Source organism: Belonocnema kinseyi, chromosome 3 (assembly GCF_010883055.1).
Source record: "Belonocnema kinseyi isolate 2016_QV_RU_SX_M_011 chromosome 3, B_treatae_v1, whole genome shotgun sequence".
Lineage (NCBI taxonomy): Eukaryota > Metazoa > Arthropoda > Insecta > Hymenoptera > Cynipidae > Belonocnema > Belonocnema kinseyi.
This window is the reverse complement of record NC_046659.1, coordinates 136,403,416-136,423,204: the sequence shown is the minus strand read 5'-3', so window position 1 is coordinate 136,423,204 and position 19,789 is coordinate 136,403,416.

Genomic DNA, 19,789 nt, shown 5'->3' with positions numbered 1-19,789 from the left:
TTTAAATTTGTTACCACTATTTTTTTTGTCCTGACAATCCAATGAACAAATTTGGACAACCACCACAAAATGTTGATATTGAAATTTAAAAAAAAAATAATTTTTTCTCCTTCGACAAAAATAAAAGAGGAAAGTAAAATGAGAAGAATTTTCATTACCTTACTCATTTTTTTTAAATATTTGAAAAATATTTATAACTTTTTAATGGAAACTAAAAATCAAATTTTTTCATATTCCTAAACAAACTGAAACGCTTTTGGCAAATTTAAATTCGTCATTGTTGTATCTAGATTAAAAATTTTCTCACATAAAAAACTTTTTACTTAATTTTTTGTTTGTGGATGGAGGCAAATCTGACATTTTTCTTCTATATTTGTTATTTTATCGGAAAATTTACACTTACATTATTATTTTAATAATAAACTATGGCAGGGTTAATAAAAACCAGACGCAGAATGATTACGATATCTTTTTTGTTTGTTCTTCTTTCTCTTTAGGAAATAAGTAAAAATGTCCACAGTTCGAAATTAGTGGCAAAAGTTAACGAGCTTAATTTATCAAATTAAGTTAAGTAACAAAATAATAAAATACGTAGATTCAAAGATTTAATCATTCTAAACGTTCAATGTACAATAAGTCTATTAAATATCAAAAATTTCAGAGAATGAGCTTGAAAATGTTCTTCTTTCTACTCCATCTATCTTAAAACACAAATAAAACGTTCTTATCGGAGAAACGTCATATATTTTAGTATATATAGCAGCCATTTTTCAATTCGCTGCTCACACGTAATAAAAAATAAAATAAAACTCTTTGATTTTTTAGTATTTTGTCTATTCAATAAAAATGGAAATTATTACTGATATTCTAATTCTTACTTTCGTAAAGTAAGAATTAGGCGTAAGGTTGGCGTACGGGATAATTATTACAATGAAATATATATTTACATATAACTTTTTAAATATCTTAAAAATGAATACTTTTTTGTGATAATCCTTTTAAAAGTATAACATTAAATTATTTTTTTCTGGAATTCCGTGAAAAATTGTTTACCTGGAAAAAATATTTCTTTCACAGACATAAACCTAAATCACTTGATATCCTCGAGGGTAAATTATTTTCTAGATACATATTTTTCAATTACATAACATAATTCAATTGAAATGAGGAAAAATTAATGAGTTTCCACATTGGGACAAAATCCTGATTATTTCGCCCAAATTCCAAAAAAAAATTATACTATTTTATTGCCCATATTAAAGGAGTTTTTCCGGTCACTAAATTGAAATTCTTAAATGAAAATTCAAAATTCGGAATTTTAATAAAAAATCCAGCATAAATTTAACCAAAAAAAATGTATCTATTCGTCATCAGTTTCATCATGAAGCAATCAGTTTCCACAGCAATGAAATATTTTTGCACATTTCAAAAAATGTAGCTAAAGAAACTTTTTTATCAAAATAAAGTTAACAACAAAACTTGATGGATGACACACCAAATTTAAACTACTGTGAAGACGAATTTCTAACATGTGGCAAATTTTCATTAGAAAATTAAGACGATAATTCGTTGCATATTGCAAAAAAGCAGTTTTATGATTAAGAAAAATAAATTTTTTTATTTCACACAAATACTTTTTTGTTATCTATATTTAAAAATGATGAAATTTAATTTGTAGGCAATTTATACAGTTTTCCTGTACTCCCCCCTTGCCTTCCTTTCTTTGATCTCCTCTTTCGGTCTACTAAACACTTCCCGCTCTAAATCTGTTTTTCCGCGATGATACTCGCTCCACTAACCATGAATCCGATTCAAACGCTCCCGCCTTCTATCCTTCCCTGCCTCTATCTATCGTTGCGGTCTGGTACCTGTCTTGCTTTTCTCCGTCGCTACCCAACCCAGCTACTACCAACCCGATCAACCCAGCCCCCCACCCTCTCACAAATCTCAACCCAACATAACCTCAACTTCCACACAAATCTGTCTCAATCCTCAAAAATGTCTTCCTCCCCTTTTTAATTTAAAAATCCTTCAATTAATATCTTACGTCCACACCCTTCTACACAATTCCACAATCCACTTTCCTGAAATTTCACGTGGAAAATATTTGTAACTGTAGATTTATCCTTTTTTTTTTAATTGGTTTACAGGGGTTTTTGGTATCTCTGATCTCGAATCTAAACTTAGATTTTGGACATTCAAAATGGCGAGTCAAAATTCAAAATACTTCTAAATTGTTTTTTAAAATATGGCACAGGCAGGGGACGCTGATCTTGAATCTGTATACAAAATGACAAATATTTAGGATATTAAAGTTTGAAGAAATATACACCTAATCACCTAAAACATGGATTAGTACCAATTTTCTGAATTTCTAAAGTCTGATTTCAGATTCGTGATCAGCGACCCCGAAAACCTCTGTATACCAATTTGCAGAAAAAAATCCAAAAATATTCCAAGTTTCGGGCGTCATCTTGAATTCACCATTTTAAATTACAAAATCTGAGTTCATATTCGTGATCACTGACCCCAAAACCCCCTGTATACCAATTTTATGATAAAATCCAAAAATATTCCCAATTTCGGCAGCCATATTGAGTCCGCCATTGTGAATTTTTTTAATCTGAGGCCAGATTCGTATTCAGCGACCCTAAAAACCCTTTAGTACCCATTTTCATATGGATATAATGGACAGTTTTTTCAATAATGAATTTTTTCAACAAAAAAGGCTTTTTTCATCCTTCATTATAAGTATTAACAAATTATTTTAAAAATTTAGACCCTTTGCACAAAAATTTCAATTTTCGATCATCCTGCGAGCATGAAATTTGGAAAAATCTGTCTAAAATCCAATAAAAATTACTCTGAAATCGCAAAAAATGATATGAAAAAAGGTGGGAATACGGTATTCCCATCATGCCACAAGGGGTTAAAATACTTTAAGCATATCGGGATAATATCTCAAAATTATATATAATAATAATAATATCCCCTACATATCCGAATTCTAGAATTTTGTATGTTTCTATAAAAATGCAGGTATGTCTTCGCCAAATCATGTAGCTTCAAGCATTTTAAAAAATTTTTTACTAAGCAACATATTTTCCATTTCCTCCCATTAAAATTTGATGTTCTACATTAGGCAATTTCAGATAAGGTGAAATTTAAAAAAGGACAATAATTCGAATAGAATAAAAAGGAATTTAACTTATATCATTTATAAATACAAGCATTAAAATTAAATGTTTTGAAATTGGCTTTCAGGTTAACAATTTTTGTAATTGAACAAAATTCAAAAATTGAATAATTTCATTAATGATACTAGAAAAATGAAAGCAAAAGGCTTCAGGTGAAAATTTGAAAATAACACTTTTTCAAAGTGTTCAGAAGTCAATAATTCTAAAACAGAATTTTTAAAACCCGTTTATTAAAATTTGAAGGAATTCAAACTTTATGTGTCATTTTCAACTAAAAACGTTCAAAATTGGATAGTTTAATATTATTTATATGTAAAGGATTTTGAATGATTCCTATGGATTATAATGGATTTTTCTGATATTCAAAGACTTAAAAGAATTTAAATAGAAAAATTAGAATAATCAGTACAGTAATAATTTTTTTCGTAGTAAATTAATGTTTTGGCTTAAAAGTTCATATTTTTTTAATTGAAACTTCATTTCTGTTAATTCAGATTTCTGGAATTTTGTTAACAAAACTTGGTTTTTTCTGGGAAAATTAAACTTTTTGTTTACAAAATCCTATTTTTTAGTTCAAAATTCAAATGCTTGGATGAGAATTCTAGAATTTTGTTAAAAATTTTTTTTTATTTAAAAGTTGAAAAAATAGGTTTTGAAGTTGAACTAATTTCCTAAGAACTAAAAAAAAGGATTTCTTTCTTAAAAATTTAACTTTTTGGTGGAGAATTCTTGAGTTTTATTCAAATCATTTTTCGTAGTAAATTAATCTTCTGTTTTTAAAATTTATCTTTTTGGTTAAAACTTTAACTTTTTGGTTCAGAATTCTTGAATTTTGTTAAAAAATTTATTCTTTTCAGTAAAAAATTTAGCTTTTTTTTTAATTCATTTTTTTTTAGTTGAAAATTTTTGAATTTGGTTAAAGGTTCCTTTTTTCGGATAGAAATTAAACAACTAGATTTAAAAATTTAACTTCTTTCTTGAAAATCAGGATCTTTTTGTTCGAAAATTCACCCTTTCTAGTTAAAAATTCAAGTTTTGTGGTCAAAGATTTAGCAACTAAATTAAAAATTTAAACTACTTTTTTCAAAGTTTCTTTTTTGGTGAACGATTACAAATTCTAGTAGAAAAATATAGCACTATGGTTAGAAATGAAATTTTGTTGTTAAAATTTATTTTTTTTTGTTGTTGAAAATTTAATTTGGTAATTGAAAATTTACCTATTCCATTCTCAATCAAAACTCAATCTTTTTAAAGTAAAGATTCATATTTTGTTAATATTGAACAATTTTTTTTAATTCGTATTTTTTGTTGTTAAAAACTAATCTATTTTATTTGGAAATATAACAATGTTACAAATTTGTCTGTATGGTATAAAACTAACTTTTCTAAATCAAAATTTTATATTTTTGGTTAATAATTCAACGGCATTGCATATAAAATTCGTCATTTTGTATTTGAATTTCAATAATTTACTAAAAAAAGGAACTACTTGGTATAAAGTTTGTTTCTTTACAATTTCCAATTATTTTTTTGATTAAAAGTTTGGCTATTTCAGTTATGGCTAAACCGTTGCCTTTCTCATTTAAAAAATTCAATAATAGCCTGATTAACTGTCGCATGAATTTTTATTAGGCATCCGTTGGGCGGATCCGAACTTTGGGCGAGTACGGGAAAGTTCAAGAGTGTGGGTAGAGCCCGATCTCGGATTAGGATAAACAGCACTATTGAGAGCGGCATTATTGAGAACGTGGACTGAACTGCTTCACAGTCAAGTAAATGATGGGGGGATCCACATCGTAAGGTGGGATAGGAACTACCAGAAAACAAGGTAGCGCTCATTATTTATTATTTTAATCACTTACTGTTAAAGAAAAAAAGATACTTTCGGAAAACTCTAATTCGTAATTTTTGTATGAATATTTTTTATGAATATCTAAAAGTTAGGGAGAACTAGAAGGCTTAAATTTTATCAGTCGATTTGTTACTAGAACATCATTAAAATACCTTCTCTAACGAATTTGCAAGTCCATACATGATCAAATTGAGGCTGTTATTGTACAAAATACGCGTATGGCTATGCTCCCGGACACTCTAACCCTAAAGCGATTCACTGACGCGCGACTCCAACAACACACTTTTTACCGATTTTTGCGATTATGAATAAAAGTTGGAGACCATTTTTTTTTAAACTTCAAAATTAACAGCAACCACTTACCGAAAGACAAATTCGCTGACACTTCACCTACTTATTTTGCACTATACTTTTTTTGACAAATGACAGTGCACCAACTCTAAAGTTCTTAAATTTCCGAGAATTTAAGTTCAGGTTATATAACCGAGAATATGGCAGAATTTCACAATTTAACCTTGAACTTCGATTGCCTCACATTACTTATTAAATTCCACGAAGTGAAATACGGAGACCCGAGTCCCAGAAAACTTTTACACGTGACATTTTTAAAATTCTATGATTTTTCTTTGACTATTTTTTCATTTCGAATCATTAATGTTCAAATACCAGCATTTTAATCTTCCAATATTTTTAACATTGAATATTTTATAAGCGGACTAAAACAGTATTTTGTATAAAAATTTTCAAATGTATTAATTTATTTTCTTTTAAATCTTTTTTACTTGGAAGAATGGCTCTTTACCAAATGCTGGAATTTTCAAAAAAATACTTGAAGTTTTAATGTAATGGTTGAATATTTAATCTAAAAAGACAAATTGCCAACAAAAAAGTGTCATAGTTTATATTCTGACAAAAAAAAATGTATACAAAAAAAGAAAAAAATTTTTAAACCAAAAAGACAAATTTCCAATAAAGAAAAATTTATCAATTTAAAAAGCTGATGCATTTGTACAAAAAAAGGAAATTTCAAACAAAAAATAATTTTTTTTATTAAAAAAACGCGAATTTGTAAATAAAAAATATGAATCCTAAAAAAATGGTAAACTTACATTTTCTGTCAAAAACTGAATTCTAAACCTAAAAAAATTGTATTTTTCACTAAACAGTTAAATTTTCAACAAGATCATTAAACTTTTAACTAACGAGATAAACTTACAACTTAGAATATAAATCTTTAACAAAAAAGTGATTTCCTAACAAAGCGATTAAACCAAACGTTTTAAGCAAATTATTTGAATTCTCAAGCAAAGAAGAATGATTTTTCACCAAAAGTTTGCATTTTCATATAAAAAATTTAATTTCTACTACAACAGATAAAGTTTTAAATCAAAAAGATAAATTAAAAAAAAATAGTAGAATTTTCTGTTGCAAAATATTTTAGTCGTGTTTTCACGATCAAACTGCATTTTTAACAAAAAATAATTTTTAGGCTTCTACAATAATATTCTAAAAATAATTTTCTACCAAAAAACTTGAATTTTTAATCCAAAATGACGAACTTTTAACCATAAAGGATCCAAAAAAATATCAATTTTGTACTAAACGGATGAATTTTTAAAGAAACAAGAATTTTTTTACAAGTGGAACTTTCCTTCAGAAAAGATTCCGGTTCGTTTTTCAACGCCTAAATATAAATAATAAACAAAAAGTAAATTTTCTACGCAACAGTTTAATTTTCAAAAAAATAGTATGATTGCTTTATTTCTAATTAAAAAGTTGCGTTTTTATCAAGAAAAAAAAGATGTAATTTATGCAAAAGCAGGTAAACTTTTAAATAAAAAAGGCAAACTTTAAAAAATATAGTTGAATTTTAAAGCGAAAAGTGAACGAAAAAATGCAATTTTCCGTACGAGTAACTCTCACTGCTCAAGCGGCGCCTCCAGATGGCACCACCGTCTTTTGAATATATTTTATACACTGCTTTGAAAATTATTTCTCGGACATATTTATATGTAATTTAATTTTGAAGCATGTTACTATTTATAAAATATTAATTTACAATATAATATAAATTAAATTTCTCAATAAGGAAAGAAATATTCAATTCCCTTTTCCCCCACTCTTTGCCTATAAAAAAGCCCGATGCCCCCCCCTCCCCCGATTAAAATTAAAACCCCCCACCCGGAAAAAATCCTGGATACGCCACTGAATGATTAGTCTTTACTTTTTTTTTAATTTTACATTTTGATTTTATTAGTGAAAAATAATTATAGAATTCAAATCCATTGTCATATCCATTCTTAGTTTATATTCTCATTATGAATTAAGACAGTCAGTCCACAGTGCGAGGTTAGTTCAAGAATTTAAAGAGCTTATTTTTTTCATTTAAATTGAATAACAAGGTGATAAATGAAAAATATTTTGAAATGTAATCCTTCTGAAGGTTGCAATCATATGTATAATATTCACAGTAAAGATGTAAAATTTCGAAATCTGAAATCGAGAATGTTACTGCTTCTAATTTATTTATCTTGAAGAACAAATAAAACGCTCTTATCAAACAAATTTTATAAATTGTATTATATATAGCAGCCATTTTTTGATTTGCTGCAAATATGCAAAAACAACAAATAAGTTTTTTCTGTTCTTTTATTTAATCTAATCCACAAAAATGAATATTATTTTTGATATTCTGATTCTTACATGCGTTGGTGTTCTTTATTTTAAACGTGTGTTTAATTTAATACTGAAATTATTATTCAAGAGAAAATATTGCATGTATGTTCTAAAATATATATAACTTTTTCAGGTGCTTCTAGTTTCAATTGTTTAATTTTAAATCTATTAATCATCTAAATTAATGTTTTATTTTAAGCGCAATTATAAAGAATTTGACAAAAATTTAATTATTAAAAATGTTTATCAACTGATTTAAAGTCACCATTGAAAGACATGTGCCAACATTTTAGATATGAAAATATTTATTTTAACGAACTGCCAAAAGGTGCCAAAAAGTCAGCGATCATAATTTTTACAAAAACCATATATTTTTAAATTTTCCAAGAAAATTGGTCAAACTTGGTTGAAAGGGACTATTTTATCAAAAAGTAAATGAATACAGGTACAACCCAAAATAAGAAAAACAAAAACAAATTCTTGAAGAAACGCAATATTTTATCAATAATTAAGAAAAAATTTAAGTATGTGGCAATTTTTGGCAATTATTTGTCCTTTCTATATAAAATTTGTAAAAAATTGCTATCTATTAAGCTTTATTTTGACTATGAAACACACATATCCTAAGCGTTTTTGATAGCAAATAATAATTTTATTCATTGAAAATAAATATAAAGTCACGATTGCAGGGAAGTTTTATTTATGGTTTGTTTTTTTTTAAATAAGTTTTTATAAATTTATAAGTTTATATTTTGAACCACTCTGTTAAAATTTCTTCTTTCAGTTGAATTGTCTTCGAATATAGCTGAAACTGATAATAGTATTGGTATAGAGATGTGTTTGAAATAAAAGTTTACTGTTTCACTGTGTTTTTTGTTGGTTTATTATTTTTTTAAATTTGTTTAATGTATATAATTTGTTTCCCTTTTTACACGAGCTGATGTATGAGCATTTTTCTATACACGCATTTTTGCGTGCATCTGGAGACTAGTAAAATTTACGTTTGAGATTTTAAATTTAATTTTACGTTTTGAGATTTATTTCTGCATTCTTGGCAGATGTTTTTCTGCATTATTAAAAATTGCAGTTATTGTGACCAGAAAAATCTCTGTAAATGTACATTTTTTTACATAATCAGGTGCAGGTGCTTCAGTAGATGAGCTGTTTCCAAATAGAATTTCTGTAAACATGTGGGGCGGCTTTGATTATGTTGGTACGATCATAGAGGGAAATCATTGTATTTATAGCCGGTTTTGCCCCGCTGGATGCGCACTGAAAAGAACCTTTCTCCAGCAATCAACGCATATATATTATTGCAAAGCGGTGACCATTTTAAATCAACTCTGAATGCGACAAATTTTGATGAGGGATATAGGCCTTATCGCCTAAAGTATTCTGAATTACATGTATTACGTAATGGAAAAGACCAATATTTTACAACTCAACGTTTTGATTCGACCGATTTCATAAGAAATCCGCCAATCAGAACTGGTGACCAATTTGAAAGCTGCATTTATATAAAAATGAGAGAAGGGTATATCTATAAGGAAGTTTTAAACACATTTACTCCGCCAGAGAAACAACCCGCTTTGACATCCGAGCCAAATAAAAAAATAAGGGAAGAATGATGCTATCAGAAAACTCGATAACTTTGAAATATTTCAGGAATATATCAATATATTCCAGAGATATCCGGTTTATATTCTAAATTTATATATGCGAAGGATATGCCCAAGATATCCTAATTTTGTAATATGCTCCTGGAAAAATTAGGACATATTTTCTACAAATTATGTATTATTAATAATATAAGTAAAGACGTAATTTAGCAACATACTTTTTATTTCTACTCATTAAAATTATCAATTAATTTCTATTAATAATAATAATAAATGTAGAAGGTAATTAGCTGCCTACTTGAATGTACTGTGCAGACCCTATTTCTAAAGAGATTTTCCTCTATATCGGAATGTATAAACTTATCCTACAATTATCATAAGCAAGTCGTGCCGAAGATCAGAAAATATTTATTTTTGTAGCACCATATATTAAATTAGAGTACTTTTACAAACCATCCCACGCGCCGAACATCCGCACAAAGCGGAAAGAAGACCCGTTCTTATAACATAGAGTGGGGACCGCCAGCCAATCACGACATAGCGCGCTCGGCTGGCCCAAGCAGGCAGTTCAGTCCAAGAACGGTCCGCATCGTCACGCTACTCGAGGTCTGAGGTTCATTGCACGATCAAACAAACCATGGTCCCGCCAATCCAATGCTCAAATGCGTTCGACTTGGAGTGGCTTGACCACCTCCACCATAGTTAGTACCCTCACCATACTCCGCCACCCGAATTCCATCCTTGGATTAACTGTTTCTATTTGAAAATCCTAACCTTTCTTTTTTTCAAACTAGGCTTTTCCTCCACACATACCGAATAAATGTGAAGATTTCTTTGGGGTTGTCTCGATAAAATCATAACCTGCCAACATTCTTTCCTTATTGGGGAAATAGTTTGAATCAATATTCGTCTTTCGTTCCTCTGGAAGGATTCGTTTCTTCTAGAGCTTTTCACAGAAGCATTGATTAGATCCTTTTCTTTCGAAAATTCTCCTAAAATAAATACACGTCTCGTTTTTGTTTCTGGGAAGCTGTTTCGATAACTCCTTGGCAATAAAGACCAATTTGCTTTCAAAATACAAAAATAAAAATGTAATTACTTCTGAGTTACGAAAAGAAAATATAAATGTCCAGTGCTCACCAACTCAATCTTTAAGGATAAATTATAATTAATTTATAATTTTATTTATGTTGAACGTTTACATCATGGTTCGTAAAACGGATTTCCTAGCATAAAATCAATAATTGTAATACTGAGATTTGTCAAAAAATCAAAATGTTTCTTCTTCTCGTTAAGAATTAAATAACCCATTATATCAAAATACGTCACTCCTCAACGAGAAAAGAAAAATTCATGCTGGCTCTGAGTTTACGAAAGTAACTTAAAATCTTAAAGGAGTATCAGGGTTCCGCCTTTGAGAAACCTAAACATAAAAATAGACATTTCATCTAAATTATAGCTCCGTGAATATAATCTTAAAATGCTTGGAAATACTTAATATTCGCATCATGTGAATAAAAGTCAACTATAAAAATAATCATGAAACGTTAAAATATATTCTAAGAATTTTACCAGATTGAATAATTTAAAAACAATGTAAACATAACAACCTTAAATTTGAGCATCGAAATTAGAAAAATTAAAGAGTTTTAACAATGAAACAATTTTAAAATAATCGTAGATATTTCTAAATTTGAATGTGTATAATTTTGAATTTAGGTCGTTGAAAAAGAATGTTATTTTTTGTTACAAAAAACCCAACCCAACAGTTGAAAATTAATGTAATGATATTGTTCAAGATATTGTGCAAAAGCTTATGCACTTCTTAAAGTACACGAATGATTGATAATATTTCTTTTGATTTAGTCTTAAGTTGCATTGAAAAAAATTAAATTTAAATAGAATTCTTAAGAAAATATAAAAAAATTAACTATTCATTGCTACAAGAACTGTTTTTAAGAACAGAGTTTTTTCTTTCAATTACAGACTTTATAATCAGTTTCAAAAATTCTAAACTTTAGAAAATTCTTAAATTTTTAAAAATTGAATAAAATTTCTAAAAAAGGAAAATTTAAATGTTATTTCCTCAATTAAATACACTGCTTTTAATAACATCTGCATTGGTGAAATTGGCAGAAGATTAAAAAGCAGAATATATAAGCATCAGAGATATTGCAGAATTGGCAATTTGAATGCCGCGTTTTCACGACATTCATGGAAATGTAATCACCCAAAGATACGAAAAATTCAATAAATATAAAAACCGGAATAATGAATATAAATCAAATTTACCAATGCATCATGAATTAACTTTTCATTTCATGTTTAACTAGGGAACTTACTAATATTATACATCAAGCTTTGGCACACTTTTTTCAGCGCAGGTTAATTTTTTTTCTAAAAAAAAAAACAGTTTTGGATCTATTTTTTATTTTTATTAATTTGAATAATAATAAATGATTTCGAATTAAAAGCATTTGTGAATACAATATTTTTAAAGAAATAAAAAAGTATTGAACTGTGCAATTTCAGAATAAAATTGAATGTCTAAAACATTTTTTTTAATGAAAATTTTATCAGAAAAGTATTGAAATCTTATTATTTGCAAGTCAAATTGTTTAAAATAAACTATTTTGTAAAATAAGAGAGCAAAAATCAATTTTTTTAGATTAAAATTTTAAAAATCTCAAAGTTAAATAATTTTATACGAGAATTTTCAAAACTATATCATTTAAAATTTTAAGAAATTAAAATTATATAATTTTCAATAAAAAATGTTCAAAATTGCATACTTTTAAATAAAAAACTTGAAATATTAAATAGTTTTTATTTGGAAGTAATTAAAATTTATAGATTTAAAATTGACAACTGAATAAAATTTATGTTGAACACTATTATATCAAATGGCTGTACCTATTATTTGTGCACCCCGTTCAGGGATTGATTATTCAGATTTTGCAAGATAAATTAAAAACTTTATTTATCATGATTAGTTTAATAATTGTTTTATACTAGATTTTATTCTCAATTATCTGAAAAATTGATTTTCATGTTTTATAGTTAAAAAGAGTATGCATCCTATAACAAAAACACAATTTTGTTCTAAAACATATTTATTGACACTTTTTTCTTTCCTCCATAAATGTAGTTTATTTTCGAGGCTATTTTTATGATTTACACCGAAAATATCCATGCAAACATTAAGTTGTTCTATGAAAATTTCTAGGTGTAAATTAGATGACAATTTTTTTAAATTAGATGTTATTGTAGCTTGTTTCGTTTTTTCCAAAAAATTCAATTTTTAGTTTTAAATAATCTTTTTTTATTAAAGATATTTTGTCTTTTCATTTTTTTGTCCCTTGTGTAGTTTGTCCAAAAAATTTAATTTTGGGTGAAAAACTTTTGTGCATTAATTGTTTTTCGTATTTTGGGCCGTTTGTTAAAAACCTACATTTTTATTTTGAATATTATTTTTTCCGATTAAAGTAAAAACTACGTGCCCTATAAAAAATTATTTTAAACCCTTTTTTATTAACAAATTTATAGTTTATTGTTTTTAGTGCAAGAAAAATGTTCATTTTCGGTTTTTCATGAAATCTCACAAAGTGTTGATAATAATATTGTAGGGCTTTTAAAAAGCAACTTTTTTCTTTTATCGATTCTTTACGACGTTGAAGTTTGTCACAGATATGGATTTCAAAGCTGTGTAATTAATATAAGAAAAACTAAGTGTCGCATCAAAAAAGTAAAAACACCTCTCAATTCGTCTCGGAAAAATCTCGATGAGCATTTTTTGTTTTTTTGTTTAAACAATTTTTTAAACAATTACGCTATTTGTTATTTTTCTGCAATTGTTATAAACAAAGTATGCATCGGATCGAAAAACCAAGTGCACCAATGCATTCCTCTCGAAAAAATCTAGATGTGCATTTTTTTGTTTTATCGTAAACCCATTTTTTAAACAATTAGAGCATTTGTTGTTCAGAGCTGTGTTGCTCCGTGCCCGTAGATATGGTTTTCAAAGTTATGTAATTAATATAAAAAAAACTAAAAGTCATATCGAAAAAGTAAAAACACCTCTCAATTCGTCTCGGAAATATCTTGATGTTCATTTTTTGTTTTTTGTTTAAACCATTGTTTAAACAATTACGCTATTCGTTATCTTTCTGCAATTGTTATAAACAAAGTATGCATTGGATCGAAAAACCAAGTGCACCAATGCATTCCTCTCGAAAATCTAGATGTGGATTTTTTGTTTTATCGTAAACCCATTTTTTAAACAATTAGAGCATTTGTTGTTCAGCGCGGTGTTGCTCCGTGCCCGTAGATATGGATTTCAAAGTTGTGTAATTAATATAAGAAAAACTAAGTGTCGCATCGAAAAAGTAAAAACACCTCTCAATTCGTCTGGGAAAAATCTCGATGTTTGAAAAATTGCTTAAACAAAAAAAAAATGCACATCGAGATATTTCCATGTGACTTTTATTTTTTTTTATATTAATTACATAACTTTGAAATCCATATCTACGGGCACGGAGCAACACAAAGCTGAACAACAAATGCTCTAATTGTTTAAAAAATGGGTTTACGAAAAAAAACAAAAAAAAAGCACAGCTAGATTTTTTCAAGAGGAATGCATTGGTGCACTTTGTTTTTCGATCCGATGCATACTTTGTTTATAACAATTGCAGAAAAATAACAAATAGCGTAATTGTTTAAAAAATTGTTTAAGCAAAAAAACAAAAAATGCTCATCGAGATTTTTCCGAGACGAATTGAGAGGTGTTTTTACTTTTTTGATGCGACACTTAGTTTTTCTTATATTAATTACATAACTTTGAAATCCATATCTATGGGCACGGAGCAACACAAAGCTGAACAACAAATGCTCTAATTGTTTAAAAAATGGGTTTACGAAAAAAACAAAAAAAAAGCACAGCTAGATTTTTTCGAGAGGAATGCATTGGTGCACTTTGTTTTTCGATCCGATGCATACTTTGTTTATAAGAATTGCAGAAAAATAACAAATAGCGTAATTGTTTAAAAAATTGTTTAAGCAAAAAAACAAAAAATGCTCATCGAGATTTTTCCGAGACGAATTGAGAGGTGTTTTTACTTTTTCGATGTGACTCTTAGTTTTTTTTATATTAATTACACAACTTTGAAATCCATATCTGTGGCAAACTTCAAAATCGTGATTCTTTCCGTATCGTGAATTGTATGGCATAATATTTTCACTTTACTTTTTTTTTTAATTTTTGTAAATGCTCTAACTCGGGCAACTTTCTTTTTATTGGCAAAATTCGTGAAAATTAATCTTTCGACTTTACATTCTTATCTGCCATCTTGGGCTTAAGATTTATTTGATTAATTTTTTTTTCTTTCCTAATTTAATGGTTAAAATAAATTTATTTCTCGATACAAATTCTTAGAAATGTATATAATAATTAAAAAAAGGTTACACTGAAAAATTTAAACTTATAAACATGACGTAGCCTGTCTGAAATTTAAAAATATTATCTTTTGATACTTTGAACAAAGTTAAGTAACATAAGAATTTTTTACAATCATAAAATAACAATTTACCAATGGGCTTAAAATTTATTATACAAATTCAGATTCGGCATGCGCTACTTTGAGTTAATTTTTTTTTTGTTGTTGTAAATTTTTTCAATTTTCCATAGAAAATTAGATTAGATTAGCAAACATTGGGCCACTTAACACTAGTAAAAAATTATTTGGAACGGCCTATTAATAATTTCAAAAAACTTGTAAACAAGGTCCTCATACGCTTCTTTTCTACAGAATTCTTTTTTTTTTATTTTCAAAATTCTTGACGGTTTACGTTTCTCTAGTTTTTCAAAAAAAATTTCAATTATTTAAAAAAGGTCGCATTTATAAATAACATATTGTGTAAAAGTCTGTAAATAATTAATGGAAAATATCAATAGACTAAAAACTTTTTTCTTTTGTCAAAGATTAAAATCTATATTTAAAAAATGTCAATTCTTTCAACATTTTTCAAACAAAATTTTACACTAGATAATCCCGAAGATTTTTCTTAACAAATGAAAAGCTTAGATAATTTCCTGATAGAAATATAAATTTTTTTATAACAATTAACAAAAAGAAGTCTTCAGTTGATCAAAAAATTTCTTTTTGCTTTTAAAATATCCAAATTTGAGATAGACAATGTACACTTGGTTTATCACAGGAAAAGGAATAAGAAGCAACTGTTTTATTTTTTCTCAGGGATGCTGAAAATAGCTGTATTTTTTTTATGAATAATAAATCTGTTAAAAAAAAAGTATTTAAAGAAAGACTGATCAGGGTTCTACAAAAAAACTAAGATAATGTTACTAAGGGGACTGTTTTTGATTTTTTAAATAAAATTAATCTCAAAGATCTCTTAGCGGATACAGAAGTGTTAGTGGCGATTAGATTAGTCGAAAAATTAATCATTATAATTACTATCTTTTACACTCAAGCATGTTCAATAACAGGAGTGGATCTTATTGCATACTGCAACTGGATGTTTTTGAAAATGAAAAAAATCATGATTTTTTATAACTTTCTGGTGTAAATAATTTTTCATTCAAAGTCACTAAAATTCGACATTTGTCCTATTTTCAAAGTTTTGATATAAAGTTTTTCAAGTCCAATTTTTCAAATTGTTAGTCTGATTTTTTTTTTTTTTGAAGGACTCTTACTTAAAATTTTTAATATTAAACACTTTCAAGTTATTTAAATTTTAATTATTTCATTTTATGAAAAAGATCTTTTTTCACTCCAGTGGGAATCAAACCACGGAACTTCCAATCGCCGGTCTGGTGCCTTCCCATTAAGCTACCAGACAAATCGAAAGAACAAGACAGATTTTTTGACAAGTTTGACTTGTAAAACTTGGCATAATAATGTGTGTATTTCTGAATAAGAATACTTCTCTTGTTATCTTTAGTAGCTTCATGGAAAAACACGGGACCGGCTTTCTTCATAAAAAATCTAATTTATAAAAACGTTAATTCATAGCTACATCTAGCCTGTAAAGACGTAAGAAATTCTATTATTCTCTGATGATAATATAGATTTCTTGAAAATGTTGAATTGTAACAACTGGCATAATAATGCATGTATTTTCGAACAAGGATTCTTCTCTCGATCTCTCCAGTAGCTTAATGGGAAATCACCTGACCGGCATTCGTAAGTGCAATCGTTCGATTCCTAGCGAAGCAGTAGGAGAATATATCTTTTCAAACAAATTTAATTTTTAAAATATAAATAAAGTTTTAACACATTATGTATCCATTAGAATACACGTTGAATTATTTTAACTTCCTTTGACTATTTTAAATACTGTAGAATTAAAACTAATTCATAGAATTTTTATAATTGTGCTCCTTTGAATTATTTTGTAGTTTTTTTTAATACTCTTGAAAACTTTACAAAACAACATGCATTATTTTAGATTTGTCCTATTCTTTTGTTTTCTCTGAATTCTACTCAATTTTCTGCATTTTTTTCCTTTCTTGAATTCTTTTCAATCCTCTGAGCTCTTTTAAATTCACTGATATTTTAAATGTTCCACATTCTTGTGAATTGTTTAAATTTTTCGAAATTCTGTGAATTGTTTTAAATTTTGTGGATTCGTTTGAAGTCTTTGAATTCTTTTGTATTCTGTGAATTCTTTGAAATTTTCTAAATTCTTCTTAATTTTTTCAAATCAGCTGAATTTTTCTGAATTTCTTCAATTCTATGAATTATTTTTTAAACTTGTTAAATTCTTAACATTTTTCTGTATTTGTCGAATTCCCACGATATCACTGAATTTTTAGATATGTTTTTCAATGACTTTGAAATCATTTTAATACATATTTTAATATTTTAACTTTTTTTGAATATTTGGAATTCTGTAGAATTCAAACAATTTCTACAGAAGTTTTAAGGTTTTTTTTAATCTCCTGACTCAACTCTCTGAATTCTTCTGAATTTTCTGAATTCTTCTCATTTGTCTGAATGCTCATAAATTCTCTAAAATGTTTTGAATTTGACTAAATTCTTTAAAATTTGGTGAATTTTTTTGTACCTTGTGAATTCTTCTGAATTATTTCAATTCTCGGAATTACTTTAAAATTTTTAAACTCTTGAAACTGCTATCAGTTTGCTGAATTTTCCTGGTATCACTGAATTTTAAAAAACATTTTAAATTATTTTCGTATAATTGGAATACCATTCGAGTTTTTTTTAACCACTTTATATCTTTTGAATATCTTTATGAACATACAAAGTGCAAAAGAATTCAGTGTGTAAAAAAATCGAAGAATTGAAAAAATTTATATAATTCAAAAAGAAGTATAATACAAAAGAATACAGAAAATTGAAAATATTCCAGAGAATTCCAAAAAAAAATCAGAAAAGAAATGAAAAATACTGTCAGAATGAAAAAATTTGATGTATATTTTAATAATTAAAAGCATCTAAATTGAAAGGGGGAGACGTAAAGTAATCAGCGATTTTGATTAAAACCAAAACTCTCGAGGTACATTAATTATTACCTCCCCAATGAAGTAAAGAAATAAATAAAAATTCCTGCAACATATTTGGAAAATTTATATGAGGTATGAGTCACAGGATGTCGCATATGACCCAAAATCTATTGTTCTGTGAAAAATAAAGAAATCAATGGACATGGGAAATAACGTGCATCTACCAGTAAAATAATCTCGAATCAATAAAATGAACGAGTGTTGCAATTTGTTGATGCATAGCATGCAGAGAACTTAATTGGACCTGTGTGTTTCGAAAAATGTGAACACGCAAGGTTCCAATTTAAACGTGTAATGATCTCCATTCTATAGATTCTACGATTCCTCGCCACCTGCATAGAAACTGAATACCCAATTTTGTTGGAAAAATCAGATTTCACGTGAAACTAAAATAATAAACACAAATCCTTTTTTAATGCAAAAAATCATTCCGACATAATATCAAAAAGATTCAAAAATACAAACTGTTTAATAATTTAGAATATTGAAAAATTTAAGTTTCGTAAAATATAAAATCTGAAAAAAATATTATTAAAAAAACTTTTAAAATTTTACGAATTATAGAAATAAGAAATTAAAGGAGCACTGTCTGGGCCAGATCGGGTCCCCATTTTGGATGCCCAAGTCTGGACCCTGTCGGGTAGGGCGTTTTATTTATGGTCTGGCGCTAGAAAGATTACCCTATCGGGGCCACATTTCTTCCGAAGAATGTCCGACCGGCATCCCACTAAAATTTCTGCACGGGATTCTTTCCTCTTTTTCGTAACTAAAATAATAAACATAAGTCCTTTTTTAATGCGAATCTTTTTTCATGGATTTTCCAGTATCCATCAAAATTCTATTCAATCACTGAATATTTTTATTGAATTACAGATTTTTTTAAAACTTTTTGTAGATTTTTCTTAGATGGTTCCAAAATCTTTGAGGTTTTGTTCAAGTTTTTTTAAATTTCCCGAAATTGTTCTCAAACTTTTCGGATGTCCAAGGAGTTTTGAAACTAACATTTTCGAATTTTAATATTTACCAGTTTTAAAAGCAAAGGAAAATAATTGATTACAAACTTATATACGGAGGAATTATTAATTGAATTTTTACTGGAAACTCGCCATTTTTCTGTACGATCAGCTAAAGAATAAGAATAAAATATCACTTTCCAAATATCAAAACCATAAGACTTTTTTATAGTATCCCAAAAAAACCCCATAAGTGAAAGAATGGGTTTTGCGAGTTTTTTGCGCCAATTATGACTTTTTTGCGTTTTTGCGTTTTCACATTTATTGTTTAAACAACTTTTTTGTTCACTTCTATTAAATATTATGTCACTAAGTGAAAAAGGACATTGCTATAGATGAAGATACTAATAAACAATAATTATTTGTTTAAACAATTATTTTTGATCAATTTAATTAAGTATTCAGACAGACCTAATGAAAAATAGACAAGCAGTGTAAAATTGAATTCGTTATTACTTCACTCATATTGAAAATTGGACAAAAATCCAGAAATTTCAGAAAAAAGCACATCTTTTTAGCATGATTCAAATATAATATTATTAATAATGAAAATAAATTGTTCAAACAATAACTTTCTAACTCTATTATATGAGCAAATTGTTAAAAACCATAATAAATTATTTAAACAAATTATGTGAACATCTAATTATCATTCTGAAATGGTCTTTTATTTGCTCAAAACAAATTTCATTTTGAAAAACCACAAAAAACTCATAATTAGCGCCAAAAACTCGCAAAACCCATTTTTTCACATATGGGGTTTTTTGGGGTCTTATAAAACAGACTTATGGTGTTGATATTTGAAAAGCGGTATCTTATTCGTATTCTATGGATAATTTTAAACTGAAATGTTGAGTTTAAACTCGATTAAGGTACGAGTAATATTGAGG